The sequence below is a fragment of the Zingiber officinale genome, chromosome 5B (genome assembly GCF_018446385.1).
Source record: "Zingiber officinale cultivar Zhangliang chromosome 5B, Zo_v1.1, whole genome shotgun sequence".
Taxonomy (NCBI): domain Eukaryota; kingdom Viridiplantae; phylum Streptophyta; class Magnoliopsida; order Zingiberales; family Zingiberaceae; genus Zingiber; species Zingiber officinale.
In genome coordinates, this window is record NC_055995.1 from 63,148,960 (window position 1) to 63,166,193 (window position 17,234).

General features: G+C 39.9%; 1 pseudogene; it reads right to left on the bottom strand.

The window, feature by feature from the left end:
- Positions 1-1,342: 1,342 nt before the first annotated feature.
- LOC121988129 lies at positions 1,343-1,414 on the bottom strand (annotated as a pseudogene).
- Positions 1,415-17,234: the final 15,820 nt, after the last annotated feature.

Genomic DNA, 17,234 nt, shown 5'->3' on the forward strand with positions numbered 1-17,234 from the left:
TTTCAATCGATTCAAAATCGCACAGATTTCTTTGATCAATTCATGGATCGATTGAAGAGAAAAAAAAACGTGAACAGTGCTTTTTGACGAAGCACAGTGAAAAAAAAACACTCACTGAATCGATTCATGAATCGATTAAAGTTTGAAAAAAAAGGGCATGAAGAGTAGTATTTTTTTGAAGCATAGTGCATGCATGTGCATGTAAATTTTTTTTCTTCACATATATAAACCATAGATGTTTAAATTTTAATTAAATATATTTATTTATTAATTAAATACATAAGGAAATTTATTATTAATTAATAAATAAATATTTGATTAATTTATGATTCAATTTACTGAAAATTGAACTCCTATAATATTCCCCAAACCAATATATTCAACACTTACTCTAGTTCTCTTTTCCTTCTTCTAGGTTTCTTCTTTCTTTCTAGATAGTAAATTTTCAACAATCAATTGTTTAGCTAATTCTTTGTGAGCAATCACTAGTGCTTATAACCAGTCCTTATGGTTCGATATCTTTTATTACTGATGACGTATCCGTGCACTTGTGAAAACATAACAAGTTTTTAACACCGTTGTCGGAGACTGCGCTTATAGCATTAGTGATAATCATTTGAGTTAGACTAAAATTTTATTTTCTTTATAGTTTAAATAATTCTTGCAAATTTTATTTTGAAGTTACATCTTGCATTTGCTTACTTAAATTTCTACATTTTTATTTCTGCATTTTGAATCTCCTACATTTTCTTTTTACCTTTGAAAAATTTAAAAACTCTGTTCTCTTATTGCATTTGGATTGTTTGATACCCTGTTCTTGCATGCGAAGAGATAATTTTGTAGGAGAACTACTGCCATTCTACCCAGAGATTGATAGAACTTTTTGAAGGAGAAGAATCCTGCAAAGACTCCAAGAAGAACAAGAAGCATCAGAAATGGCTGACAAACCTTTGAAAGACTACACAACACCTTATGCATGTGGGCGCCAATCTAGCATCACCAAGCCACCAATTGAAGCTAATAACTTTGTGATAAAGCCAGCAATAATGCACATGGTCCAGCAGAATCAATTTGGAGGAGAACCAAATGATGATCCGAACCAACACTTGGAATCATTTTATGAGATCTGTAGCACGATGAAGGTGAATGGAGTTCCACCAAAAATAGTGAGACTATTACTATTTGAATTTTCTTTAAGAGACAGAGCCATGCAGTGGCTTAACTCCTTACTAGCAAACTGTATAACATCCTGGGAGCAATGTGAGCAATAATTTTTGGACAAATTTTATCCACCAAGCAAAATAGCTCACATGAGGAATCTAATAGCAAACTTCAGATAGATAGACTCAGAATCATTATTTAAAGCATGAGATAGATTCAAGAGTATGCTCAAACAGTGCCCTCATCATGGGCTTAAGAAGTGGTTAGTCCTACATACATTTTATAATGACATCAACTATCACACGAAGGTGTCCCTCGATTCTATAGTGGGAGGGGCATTAATGAACAAGAGCTTAGATGAAGCTGAAGACATCATTGAAAATGTAGCCCTGAACCATCATCAGTGGGCATCTGAAAGATCTGGAGGCTCTTTTTCTAGGAATCAAATCAAGGTTTCAGGAAAATCTGATGTAGATGCAGTCATACTCATGTTTGCAAAATTGGATGCTTTGACCAAAAAGTTTGAGACTATGGTAAATAGCACTGCCAATACAATTGTGTGTGTGTGCGAGACTTGCAGAAGTACAGATCATGCTCAAGATACTTGCCCTTAGGGTCAATCTCTGCACAAATAAATCAACTTGAGCAATGTGATGCAATAGTCAGTTACAATCAAAGATAGAGAATTCGTACTCCAATACTTACAACCCTGGGTGGAGGAATCATGCGAATTTTTCTTACTGGAATAATTAGGACTAGGCACCATCTGCAGGAGCAAAGCGAAGCTACCAACCTGGGCAACAAACTTATCAACAACAACCATCACAAGGCTATCAATTATCAAGATTAAAGAAGATGCTTGAGGAAATTCTTGCTAAACAAAGGGAAATGAAGAATGAGATCAAGCAATTAAATCAAAGAATGGATAACTCTAAAAAGCACTAAAAGATGGAAGATAGCTAGATCGTCCAGATAGCCCAATCTTCTTCAAGAGCACCAGGCACATTCCCAGGAAAACTTGATATTAACCCAGTGGAACATTGCAACCATGTTGAATTAAGGAGCGGACGAACCTTGGGAGACCCCCAAGTAACTACACCGAAAGGGATTGATCTTCAAGAAGGACCCTCTCCTCCTACACCAAATTTAGTCCAGATAAGGACAAGGAGGAGATTACCAGGAAGGTTGAAGAGACTTTTCCGTTTCCGCCACAAATTCAAATAGTTCCTTTTCCTCAAAGATTAGTAATGCCCCCAAAAGATGAAGAATTCTACAAATTTTTGAAAAAAAATTAAGGAAATTTGCATTGAGGTCCCTTTTATAGACGCCCTTCACCAGATGCCAAAATTTGTAAAGTTTTTGAAGGAAATCATGTTAAACAGAAGGAAGAAAAGCGAATTCGAGACTGTAGCATTGACAGAAAGAACAGTGCTCTACTCACGACAATCACTCCCCCAAAGCTCCAGGATCTAGGAAGTTTTTCTATACCTTGCAAAATAGGATTTGAATTCATAGATAAGGCTTTTTGTGATTTCGGGGCAAGTGTTAGCCTCATTCCATATTTAATCTGTAATAAGCTAGGTCTCAGGAACATTAAACTTACTACTATGACACTTCAATTAGCTAACCATTCATGCAGGTAGCCTATGAGTATAGTGGAAGATGTACCAGTAGAGGTGGGTGGATGTATCATACCCATAGATTTTATTATTTTGGACACGGAAGAGGATCCTAAGATCCCAATTATCCTTGGACGACCTTTCCTTGCAATTGCTAGAGCCATCATAGATGTGAAGAACCACAGGCTATCTCTGGTTATCGATAAGGATAGGTTAGAATTGATTTATCTGATTTTCCTAACTGTGTCTCTTCCTTTCAAGGGAATACCAGCGGGATGGATGTCAACAGAATTGAGGAATGAAACCTCCATCCTCATGGAAGGCCGCAGGAAGCAATGCATGATTCGAAAAAACTTGGAAAATTTCTCCCAACCAGTAACGAGAAGTACGTCTGCCCTGCATGGGAAAGAATGAAGGAAAAAACTAAATCATCGACCCTAGAAGGAAAGGCAGTGCCTCCATGGGATAATTCGTAACAACTGAGGAGGGGTCAAACTAAAGACCTAAAACAAGCGCTTCTTAGGAGACAACCCAAGGGGTTTTCTTTAATTAACTTTCAATTCATGATTTTATTTTCGAAGTTAGTTCGTCTAAGTATTTTTCTTTCTGAATCTTTGTTTTCAAGTTATGCGCGATTTCCACTAGCTAACCATGATCATTTAATGGGCATGGAAGTGTCAGAGGAGTCATAGAGAGGAGAAATCCAACCACTATACAAGCTAAGAAGTCGGTCGTGTGAACCCACATGGCCGTGTGATGATGGCAGAGAAAGAAACGCCACGGGCCTTGTGAATCCACATGGTTGTGTGGCATTGGCAGAGCAGAAAATGAAGCGAGCCATGTGTCTTCACATGACCATGTGAAGTTACCCGAGAGGAAGGAGACAGGGGTCGTGTCGATTGACATAACCATATGAAATTAGCAAAGGGTAGGTCATGCTTAACCCACACTGCCCAGCCCATTCACACCCTTTTTAGGGCACGAACGTGTGGAACCCCACACGGTCGTGGCCGCCGATTCTTCTCGCTTCTTCGTCCCTCGCTCACCCCTTTTTCTCCCTAAAGCTCTCAAAGTGTCACCTTCCACCCTCACAACCTATCCCATTGAAGTTTTGGCCTTCTCATCATCCATAATGTCAAATCTCATCGAAGGAAATAATCGGCCTAGCAAAGAAAAGGAGAAGATGGGTGTTTCAAATAAGGGGAACTCACGCTTCAAAAGTACATCTAACAACTTTGGCATTATTTTCTTTAGTGATGAGCAAATGTATCATTATGATTCTTTGTCTAAACATTCCATTTTGAGCACTAGATTTATGGACCAAGAGATCTTAGAAGTGTTAGGATTTAGAGATGATGTTGATTGGCTACTTGAAAGAATAGGGTGGACTTATTTAATGAATATGAAGTACCCAACTTATCCTAGAATTATTTTAGAATTTGTAAGTTCAATTACTGTTGATAATGTTTAAAGAGGGGGAAAATTAAAATTTCATTGGTTTAATGATGATTATGAATGGGCCCTTAGTGACTTTAATGGATGTTATGATTTTCCTAGGGATGAAATATATATAATTCTCCCTACTTTTGACAACTCAAACATATGACAACTAATCTCTGGGCAATCTCATTTTAATCCCCATGCTTCCAAGAGCACTAGTATCATTAACCCAATTTTCTGGTATGCTCAGATGATTATGAAAAATACGATATTTGGAAGGGGAGGTAAAGAAGGAACAGTGAGAGTTTCAGATTTATATTGTTTATGGGCGATGGTAGAAAATGAGTCAATAAATTCTGGCTATTTCTTTTTAAGGCACTTGGTAACATTAGGGAAGGTCTCTTCTACTGCCCCTATTGTTTTAGGAGGATTTCTCACTCATATAGCAATAGTACTAGGATATGACCTTAATGATCTAGAAATGATTGAAGATGTTCATCGATTCGATCTAAATTCTTTCTTAGAAACTCATATGATTCATCGTAAGGAATACGACTATAGTCTTGTGATCAAAAGTAGTTTCTCCCTTCGATTGCCCAACCCTACTTTGACCATGATACGTGTTAGGAAAAATTGGTGTTTGACTTTGGCAAATCAACAATCTAAACTACCTCCCTCTCCCGTTCCTAAAGACATACCTTCGGTTAGTCGGGATACTCTTTGATTTACTTTCCAAGAGTTTCATCCTATTATTGATAACCTTCATCTTGATTTGGACCTATATAGTAAGATGTTTACAAGGGGCATATGCATGGCGGACAACCAATTTAAACGTTTACAAGATTGTTTTAAGAGTGAGAGAGAATTGTGCAAGAAGACGACTGAATTTATGAAAGCTCATAGAAAATGAATGATGTTAAATGAGGATTTTATGGGATATATGAGACTTTTCAAAGTGACGTCGATGAGTTATTTTCATATCATAGATTTGTGAGGAATGAAGTAAAGTGGCTCCTTAAGTCTTTTCCTGAACTTCTAGAATTCTCGGATATACCTCCACATCAACCATATTGATTTCATCGGGACGATAAAAAGTTTAGGTCTAGGGGAGGTGTTTATGTTTGCACAACCTATGTCGAGTCTTTTTCATTTTCTTTTCTTTCATTTCTACAACTTTAGTTTATTTTACTTACTTGCATTTTACTTACTTGTATTTTAGTTTGTTTGGATTGTTTTCTTTTTAAGTTTCATATTGCATCTCTTTTCTTATTTACAATTTTTCTAGTTTGTTTGTTTTTCAAAATAAAAATAGTTTTGAGGCATATCGAGAGCATCAGACCTTCCATTTTTTCTACTGACTTGTCTGACAGTAAAATGACTAGCATGTTTATCTCTTAATTCATGTTGTTGTAAAGATAATGCTAGTATGTTTAGTGTACCTATTTTCTCTATCTCTAGTAGCATGAAATAAGCTAAGTATTGTACGGAGATAAGTATGAGTTTTGGCCTAACTTTAAGGATCTCACCTTCACTTCACATAAGCTTGAATAGTAGATATATTTTGGAATAGTTATGATTCATCCAAATTGTTTAGTACTCTTATTCCCATGGTAATTTCTTATTTACATTTTGGTTACTAGATGACCTCGGATCATGTCAGCTCATTTAGAAAAATCTAAATCCCTACAATTACATTTATCTTACTTGCATTTGTGATTAGTGCTACATCTCTATGGTATAGCACCAAAAAAAAAAATAATAAAAAAAATATGAATAAGGGATTAAAAAAATAGTTGTCGTGAGTGAAAACTAACAATTTACCCCTTTGAGACCGAGTTAAGTTACTGGGGAAATAAATGTTATGTTTCTCTTGATTCTGAGTATTCGTTTGAGACCTTGTGTAATTTAAGGAAACTAATCAAGTGTGTGGCAGATAAGTACCTATCACCAGGAACATTAAAAACTTAATTGTATGACAACTTGACTAGGACAAAAATTGAAACTTGAAGAGCTTAAGCCACTCTTTGCACTGAGCACAAGAACTTATATTTAGGACATACTTAGGTTACTCCACAATCATGCTTATCAATGAAACTAGTTGATAGAGTTAGGTGAGTGCACTAGGGATTATGAATCACTATAGGAACTCATGAATTTAGATTGCAGCAATTTTCTTGAGGACAAACAAAGGTTCAAGTCTGGGGGTGTGATGTGATACTCTTTTATGCATGTTTTAATGAACAATCATGTACTTTATTCATGATTGATTTATGCATTCTTACACTCCTTATCATATTTACAGCATTATTACTCTTCTATATTGGAGATATGCTCTTTGTGTGCATTTATGTCGACAAGAATCACTTTTGGAGCGAAAGAGATAATCGTCGACGAACCAGAGAGCAAGCAAAAGATATTAACACCAGCCATGTGATCTTACACGGTCATGTGGCTGGTTTAGAGGAGGAGCAACACATGGCTGTGTGATCCCACACGGTCGTGCCACCCATCTAGAGCCGAAGAATCACACGCCCATGTGATCCCACACGATTGTGCAATACATCCAGAGCCGAAGAAGAACACAACCATGCGGATCTCACACGACCGTGTCACTTGGCTCGAAGCCAAGGTGACGCTGGCCATGTAAATCTCACACGACCGTGGCAACGGCTATGCCAGGCTCATGCCCTAGTCTATAAAAGAGGTTTTAAACCTTTTCTGGAGGGGAGGAAGCCACCTGCCTTGAGAGAATTATCCTAGTGCCGTTCCACGCTGTCCTCGACTACTGTTCAATGATACAAGACAGATTCCATCATTCCATCAACTCTGGAAGTGAAGTATTTGACCCAAGGATTACTCGACGGCATTGGATAAGCCTTCTGTAGGATCGAAAAGAATTTAGATATCTCCACAATGACATGATATTGTCCACTTTGGGACTAGGCCCTCATGACTTTGCTCTTGGGCTCTCCCCAAAAGGCCTCATGCCAATGGAGATATCTTTCTCTTTATAAACTCATGATCTTTCCCATGTATTTTCAATGTGGGACTATGTTTGCAACCTTGCAACACCAACAATCCCCTCCCTCAAACAAATGACCACAGGCTTCCCATGTCCGATCCTCGACCCATCAGGTCTTCATGCCCCTCGGTCCACCCGACCTACTAGGACTTCCTTGCCTAGCCACAACTAGGACTTCCTGCCTGATGTCTGATCCTCTTGATCCGAACATAGGAGCCCCCACTTTTTTTGTTCAAGGTCAATATTGTACCCACATGGCTCAATCAGACCATAGCTCTTGTGCACAGTCGGTGGTTAAACCTTCTGGCAGTCTGGGCTCTGATACCAATTGTAGGATCGAAAAGAATTTAGATATCTCCACAATGACATGATATTGTCCACTTTGGGCCTAGACCCTCATGGCTTTGCTCTTGGGCTCTCCCCAAAAGGCCTCATGCCAATGGAGATATCTTTCTCTTTATAAACTCATGATCTTTCCCATGTATTTTCAATGTGGGATTATATTTGTAACCTTGCAACACCAACACCTTCTTCTCCCTCTTTCTCTTCATTGGGTTTTAATCACTTTATTTCTCGATGTCTTTGGATTCTTTTCTTTCTTTTATGGAGTAGATTCATTTTTCCAGGACAAGGGAGTAGTTATGGTTGTCTTATGATGTAAAAACTTATGGTTATGCCTTTTATCTATCTACATGATATTAACTTGCTTTGTATCTATTCGTTCTAATGTGAATGAGATGTTTTTCCATGTTAGATTGAATGTTTGTGTAGAAATTGCTGATCTCATAGAAGAAGTGCCTTAGATCGTATACCCAAGGAGCCCTAGTGACAGGAGTAACCCATTTATAGACATCTAGGATATTCCCTTGAAAGGAGAAGTAATTCCTCCATTACAGAAGAAGAAAATTGCACCTAATTTCTATCTTTATTTTTACTGTTATTTACTAGACATATATTCCTGTGATCTATGACGGAGGTGCTCTAGTGACAGGGGTTAACTATTTTCGGATTTCATAGGAATCATCTCTATTAAATACTTAGGCGTAATAAATCTAACTTCCTACAAGTGCATGCTAATTGAAGGTAGGAAATTGGTAGACCATGATACATTAGTAAACACTATAATGAAACCAAACTCCTAGAATATTCCCCAAACTGATATATTTAACACTTACTCTAGTTCTCTTTTCCTTCTTCTAAGTTTCATCTTTATTTATATATAGTAAATTTTCAACAATTGATAGTTTAGCTAATTATACGTGAGTGATTGCTAGTGCTTATAACCAATCCCTGTGGTTCGATATCTTTTATTACTGATGATGTATCTGTGCACTTGTGGAAATGTAATAGTAGTAGTTAGGCACACCCAGCATCGTAGCAGAGTAACAACACGAAGTTGGAGTAGTTAGAGCATTAAACAGTTGTGCAAAGGCTTATAGAGGAGATGTGTTCATTACACTGGCCGAAGCTCTCTTTTATAGAGTGTTGTAGGCACCTTCCATAACACTGGAGGTGCCTTCAACCCTCAAGGCTTTTTCCAAACAAAGCTGCTCCTTATAGTCAACGAAGCCCTTTGTCTTATTTGACCGAAGGTGCCTTTATGGCTCTCCAAGACGCCTTCCAGTGCCTGCCCAAGGCGCCCTCCTTTGCATGGAAGGAGCCTCCACGTCCTCCTGTGTGGACTCATTGACTGAGCATCCTAGGCACCTTTAGAAGCGCCAAAGGCACCTTGAGCACTGTTCATCAAGGCTGATTTTACTTTCTAACTCCTAAAAAAATATGTTAGTCTAAAAGAAAAGTGTTACCTACAAAATAAGGTTAGCATAATTATAAAATATGATCAATTTATGACTTAAATCCTATCTGTCCATGACTAGGATCTAGTCAAGGTCTTAATTTATGGATCTAAAGTGGACCAAAACTAGACCTGTGCCTAAAGTCCCTAATTGAGACTCATCCTCAGAGCATCTGCATCAATTACCCTATCTAAAATTTTTACCTTAAATTTTGGATAGGGTAGCTAAAAAATCTTTACAATAGCTACCCTATCTATTCATTAAATTTTACATTTATAAATAGTGCTTCTCTAAATTTAGGGAATGAATTCCATTCCCTATACATTATAGATAAGAGAGAATAAATAGGGAAGCTAATATATGATGTAGTGAAAAGTTGATATCTAAATTTAATAAAGTAACTTTTTTACCCTAAATTATATATTTTGGATAGGGAAACTGATGTTGATGCTCTCACTGGAACAGTCTCCGCCAGTGACTTACCTTACTTACCCTACAGAATGGCTTGACTCTTCCTTGGTCCAGCATGTCTTCCCGCCAATTATCAGGTCCATAGACTCTTCGGTCAGCTGTCAAGTCCCACGGACCTAGCCAGACTTCCTGCTAGATATCAAGTCACTTCTTGACCTATTTAGACTTCTAATCTAGCTATCAGGTCCTCCATACCTAGCTAGATTTTAGCCTGATGTCCGACCAATCAAGTCCTGCACACTTGGTAGAAAGGTTAGATCACACAACACATCTAACTTTAATCCACTTGTCATTCATCAAAACTTAGATTTGACCATTGGTGCCAACTGCACCAACAACATGTTTTGAGGAGTTTTGTATAGTTCGTGCCCTTGATATGACTGAGATGTGCATGGAGATTGTGACTATTGGGCGTCGATAGATTGATCTTCAAATGAGCATTACTTCTTTGATTGATGTAGTGGGCTCATGGATGTTGAGCCATCCTCCTCCTCAACCTCCTCCTCCAGTGATTGTTGTTTTTCCAATTATTGTGTATCCTCTGGGTGATGTTGATCCTCCAGTTGATACTAATCCTCTAGTTAGCGATGATATGATTGAGTTCTATGTCCCTCCTTGATATGTGTTATCGACATTTATTGTATGGATTGTTTTAGTCTCTATGTAATGTTTTGGTGTGTTGTAGCTACTATTCATGTGTGATATATCATATATGATATATCATATGTGTCATTTTTATGAGTTTATGTTTTGACGGGGGTGTACTCCGTCTTTGTTTGTTTACTTGCTTTTTTTCCATATGTTGAAAGGGGGTGTACCCTTTTGTTACATATCTTAAGGAGGAGTGTTGGTTAGTCCTAGGAAAACGTACTGGTTCCACTGTACAAAATTTTTTTGTACAAGTGTCGAACCTTTCCTTAAATAACCTATTATGTTCTTTAGAAGTTAAATTAGGAATCGTAGACAGAACTTAACATCATTGATTCCAAATTTAACTTATCTGTTCTTAATAGTTTAGATTTGAATCGCAAGCGGAACTTAACACTATTGATTCAAATCCACCTATGTTATTAATTCCATTAAATATTAATTTTCAAAATTGGCTTCCAGGACTGCATGGCGAGGCACATGACCTTCTTGGATATGGGAGCAACCACCACCGCCTAGACAAAGCCTTTTAAGGAAAGCTAATATTTAATTTCCATAAATAACTCTAGGTGAACCAAAAAGAACAATCGAATCACAAATTCGAAAAATAAAAGAAAAGAAACACAACTTCGAAAAAAATCCAAAAACTCTAGAATCATATGCCTCTTGTGTTTGGTATTTCCAAAAATAACTATACAAAGAAAACTAGTATGATGCGGAAAATAATTACTAGTTATACCTTTCTTTGTAAGCAAATAACCTCTTGATTTTCTACCGTATTCCTTTTCTTATCCCGGACGTTGTGTGGGCAACGATCTACCGAGATGAGAATCCACCTAAGCCACCTTCTTCTCCAAGCAAGATTCGGCCACCACAATTCTCCAAGAGAAGTAGAGGTCCGGCCACCAGCACCAAGCTCCAAGGGATGTAAGAAACAAAACCTCCTTTCTCTCCTTCTTCTCCTAGCTAGAACCGGCCACCATCAAGAGCTCCAAGAGGGGATAAAACCGGCCACTAAAGAAGAAGAGAAGAGGAGAGGGAGAACCTCTAGGGCCGGCCACACCAAGGAGAAAAAGAGAGGAAAATAATAGAGTTAGCACCCATGAAGGCACCTCTACCCTCTCTTTTATAATCCTTGGCCTTGGCAAATAAGGAAATTTAAATAAAAACTTCCTTAATTCTTTTGCCATGAAAAGGAAAATTTATTTTAATTAAAAAAAAATTTTCTTCTCATTATTATAATGGTCGACCGCAACCAAATCTTCAAGCAAATACAATTTTAAACACAAATTAAAACTTCCTTATTTGCTTCTGGAAATTTTATAAAAAATTTCTCCAATAATTTTTCCCTTCATGGTGGATTATAAAAAGGAAATTTTATAAATTAAAATCATTCTTTTAATGTAACGACCCACCTTCTGATCACTGGCTGTAAGGCCGATCGTCACAATAATGCTAAACTATACTGTGCGGAAAGCTGGGCTAATTAAAATTTTACTCTACTAATGACGGATACAACTGATAAGAAAGGTCTAAAGACCTTCTTTGCTGGTGTACATATGCTAAGGAGGAGAAACTGAACATCCCAACTGAGCTAGGGGCTAGAAACTAACTTCCCAACTACTCACAGACCTGCCGATCGATCCACAGATCGATCAGAGCTACGGTCGTTCTGTTCCCAACTGGATCGGTCGGCTGACCGATCCAGGCACCTGAAGCTCTCCTGGAACGCGACTGTATCGTCCTGGATCGGTCGGCTGACCGATCCAGGAGGATACAGTAGCATACTGTATCTGTCTGGATCGGTCGACCGACCGATCCAGTGGCACTGCCCAGGCTCTAATCGGTCTGGAGATCGATCAGAGTTCTGATTTCGCCCGGGGACTCTGATTTCAGCACTTTGGCGTGCCAAAACCTCACACAACAATTCTAACAAGGCTAAGAAACACTCTAACAATGGAAACTAACATTCTCACATCATAAACGAAGGGTTCTAAGCATAATAGAGTGCATAGCTAACTAATTCATAGTGATTAACAACTAGAGTGCAAATAACCAAAATACTATAAAGTTCTGATGCTTAAGTAAAACTTGCTAAAATACCTTAGAATCTTTTATTCCAGTTCCTGCCACACACATCTTGATCTGCATTGACCTCCAGCCTCCGCTACTGGTCCACTTTTCCTTTACCTTTATCTGCAGTATAAGAAAAGTAGTATCTATAAGCTAAAAAGCTTAGTAAGAAACCATCTACCTCACAAAAACATGCAACGATGCAAATATGATTTTAAATCATGCTGTTTAAAACCTATGCTGGATATACTGAATAAAATAAGCATGGCATGACATGTAAGCATATAATCATGGCATATCTAAAGCTGAACATATAAACATGTATAACAACTGCACATAAAGTTATCATGCATATTCACACGGAAAAACTAAGCTGGAGCATGATACTGACTGAAACTGAACTAAGCCAAAACTGATCTTAAACTATAATCACTGGATTAGATTAAGAGTTTGAAAGCTAATATCATAATAAGTGAAAATAGTAATCATGCTGCTGTTTGGGCCCGGCAACTGTACTTGCTATGCGCGCATCTCTAACTAGACCCGGGATTGCAAATCCCGAATTTAGTAGAGCTACTAGGTTATCTAAACCTAGGGACCGACTATGGGAGCCCAGCCCAATGGATATCTAATCCAGTACAGTGCCAACTGAAAAGTAAAATACTGAGTATAGCTAAACTGTTCTAAATAGCTGTTTCTAGGTTATCTGAACCTTGAGCTAGGTTGTCTGAACCTAGAGGCGACTGTGGGAGCCCACCCATTGGACCGTAGTCCCATATAAGCTAGGATAACTGATTTACTGATTTAGATGCTTCTAATGCATTCAACTGTGCTAATAAAAATACCTAGGTTGCATTTTTTCTAAGCTAGTTATTTAATCGACCACCTAGTGTGCTTTAACTCCCCTCTCTATTAGGGAGACTACCTTTAGGCACCCAACAACATCTAAACCTCCAACTGAAGGAGAAAAGACGTGTCCGGTCCATCTAAAGGTACTCACTAAATCCCTAAACCTGCGAGGAAGGTTAAATACACCCTATATGTCGAAAACATACGCATATAACTAAACTAATGCACAGAAAATCAAATGGTAGCTATTATACTGCAGGTGAGGGGTTTCTTACCTCCTGTTCGTAATTTCTTACGATTCTATTCGCTAGAATTCCGGTGGAGATGACCTTCTCGACGATCCGCTCACGTCTTTGCGTTCCTCTCGCGGAGAAGAACCTCTTTCATGTTGGAGTCGTCGCCGGAAGATGATCCGAGAGCCCTTGGGGCTTGGGCGCCGAGAGGAAGAGGAGGAAGAAGAGGAGTGGGCGGTGGTGAAGGTTTTTGGGAGAGGGATAGGTCACGGTGAATTTGATGTTGCCGAACCAAGTTCTCAAAATAAACCAACCCCCAACTTAACCTTCCTATTTATACTAAGTAACTAATTCGGCCAACCCAATTATAAATATAATTGGTCCCCTTTCCTTTCAGCACGGCCCTGCTGGGTTCAACTGGTTCCCAACATTATCCCTAAGCCATAGGTCTCGGGTTCGATTCCCGCCTAAGCTATTTTGCGGTTCTAATTATTTTTGTTGCTTCCGCTACTCGGAAAATTCCGGAAAAATATCTAAAAATTCCAGAAAAAAATTATAGAATATTTATAATGCAGTTTCGAGAATTTTTGGGCGTTTTAATCCCCCATACCTTATAAAAAGTTCGTCCTCGAACTTAGAACAATTCTGGGTACTTCTGTCTCATGCTAGCTTCTGTCTCCCAAGTTGCCTCTTCTGCTGTGTGACTGTGCCAAATGACTTTGACTAATGGTACTTTCTTGTTCCGCAATTTCTTAACTGCTCGGTCTATTATCTGAATAGGCTGACTATCATAGCTGAGGTCTTCGCGGATCTGTACCGACTGGGGCTCAATCACCTGGGTGGCATCTGGGGTATGCTTCTTCAGCATAGAAACATGAAATACGTTGTGGACAACTGACATTTCCTGGGGTAGCTCTAGCTCATATGCTATCTTGCCCACTCTTCTGCTGATAAGGTATGTTCCCACATATCTGGGACTAAGCTTGCCCTTCTTCCCAAAATGCATCACTCCCTTCATGGGAGCTACTCTGAGGAACACTGTGTCCCCAACTAAAAACTCTAAGGGTGTGCGCCGTATATCAGCATAGCTTTTCTGGCGGCTCTGAGCTGTCCCTATCCTCTGGCGGATCTGCTGGATAGCTGCTGTGGTATCTGCTACTAGATCTGTCTGAAGTTCTAGTTCTTTCTGTTCACCACTCTCATACCAGCAGATTGGAGATCTACACCTCCGCCCATAGAGAGCCTCGTAAGGTGCCATGCCGATAGTGGCCTGATAGCTGTTGTTGTATGTAAATTCTGCTAAGCTCAGATATTTGCACCAACTTCCCTTGAAGTCTAGGGCACACGCTCGGAGCATATCTTCGAGTACCTGGTTTACTCTCTCCGTCTGACCATCTGTCTGAGGATGGAATGTTGTGCTGAACTTTAACTTAGTGCCCAGCGCTGACTGTACACACTCCCAGAAGTGTGATGTAAATCTGCTGTCTCTATCTGAAATGATGGTTCGTGGGACTCCATGAAGTCTGACGATCTCCTGAAGATACAACTGAGCTAACTTCTCCATGGAGTAGGATATCTTGATAGCTAAGAAGTGAGCTGATTTAGTCAACCTGTCGACTATTACCCAGATGGCGTCAAAACCATTCATGGTTCTGGGCAGTCCCACTATGAAATCCATAGAGATATCCTCCCACTTCCACTGAATCAGATAGGCTGCAGAACTCCCCGTCGTGATGTTCGCCTTGACCTCCGGATGTGAGGCGGGTGCAACATATCTGGCGATGTCTCGCTTCATTCCGGGCCACCAAAATGTTTCTTCGTGTCTTGATACATTTTAGTGGAACTCGGATGCATCGCATAGGGAGTCTTGTGAGCCTCATCTAAAACATCTCGTAGCTCCTCCCGATCGGGAACACATAGTCTGCATCACCGAAATACAACACCCGCCATCGGACATTCTAATTTCTACTTTCGATTCTTCTAGCCCTTGCTTGATTTTCTGAATTGTCCTGCTCATGAGCTGACTGAATATCACCAAGCAAGGTAGACTCTAAGGTCATAGTAGAGAGCTGTCCAACGATGAGTTCAAGACCGAAATCTACGATCTCCTTCTGTAGGGGCGGTGACATGGCTGTAAGAGATAATAAGGTAGCACTGGATTTTCTGCTAAGTGCGTCGGCTACCTTATTGGCTTTCCCTGGATGGTAGAGGATGTCTATATCGTAGTCTTTGACCAGCTCAAGCCATCTACGCTGTCGCATGTTCAGATCCTTCTGAGTGAAGAAGTACTTCAGACTCTGATGATCTGTATACACTCTACACTGAGCTCCATATAAGTAATGTCTCCAAATTTTGAGAGCGAACACTACTGCTGCAAGCTCAAGGTCATGAGTAGGGTAATTCTTCTCATAATCCTTGAGTTGTCTGGAGGCATAGGCGATCACCTTGCCGTTTTGCATCAGTACTGCTCCTAGTCCCAACTTAGAGGCATCACTATAGATGTCAAAGCTGCTGGTGTTGTCTGGTAGAGCCAAAATGGGAGCACTGGTCAATCTCCTTTTTAGCTCGCTGAAGCTGTTCTCACAGTCCTCTGTCCACTGAAATTTCCTGTTCTTTCTGGTAAGAGCTGTCAGTGGGGAGGCTATCCTGGAGAAGTCCTCTACGAATTTTCTGTAATATCCTGCTAATCCCAGAAAGCTCCTGATTTCGCTGGCGTTCTTAGGTCTCTTCCAGTTACTTACTGCTTCTATCTTGCTGGGATCTACCATAATACCATCCTTGGAGATGATGTGACCCAGGAAGGACACCTGATCTAGCCAAAATTCACATTTCGTGAACTTGGCATATAGCTGGTTCTGCTGAAGTGTCTGTAGTACTGTCTTCAGGTGCTCTGCATGTTCTTCCTGAGTTCCTGAGTAGATAATAATGTCATCGATAAACACAATAACAAACTTATCTAAATACTCCCTGAATACTCTGTTCATGAGATCCATGAATGTAGCTGGAGCATTGGTCACGCCAAAGGGCATGACTACGAACTCGTAGTGTCCGTATCTGGTTCTGAATGCTGTCTTGGGTATATCACCCTCCTTGACTCTGACTTGGTGATATCCTGATCTGAGGTCAATCTTAGAGAACACTGCTGCTCCCTTTAACTGGTCGAACAGGTCATCTATTCTGGGAAGAGGATACCTGTTCTTGATCGTGACCTGATTCAGTGCTCTGTAGTCTATGCACAGTCGCATGCTTCTATCCTTCTTCTTCACGAACAACACAGGCGCTCCCCATGGTGAGTGACTAGGGCGTATGAAACCCTTGTCAAGCAGCTCCTGTAGTTGCTCCTGAAGTTCCTTCAGTTCTGCTGGAGCCATGCGATATGGCGCTTTGGAAATAGGATTGGTGCCGGGGAAGAGCTCTATCTCAAATTCAATCTCCCTGACTGGTGCTAGGCCTGGTAACTCTTCAGGGAAGACTGCTGGGTAGTCACATACAACTTGGATCCCTGCTAGCTGTTGGTCCTTGTCCTGGCCTACATGTGCTAGGTACCCCGTACATCCCGAATCCATCAACTTCTGTGCCTTCATAGCTGAGAGAAATTTTCTGGCTTTTCTCTTCGGTTCTCCGATGTACTCGAACTGTGCTTCTGCTTCAGGTTGGAATACGACCTTCTGTTTATGGCACTCTATGGAAGCACCGTATTTGATCAGAAAGTCCATTCCAAGGATGACGTCGTAGTCAGTCATTTCCAGCAGGATCAGATCGCAAAAGAGTTCCCTGTCTGCTATAATGACCGGCACTGCTCTGAGCCAGTGCGTGGATGCCATGATCTCTCCTGAAGGTAGTGCCGTCAAAAACTGACCACTGAGTACCTCTGAGGGTATTTCTAATTTTTCGGAGAACACCCTGACTATATATGAATGGG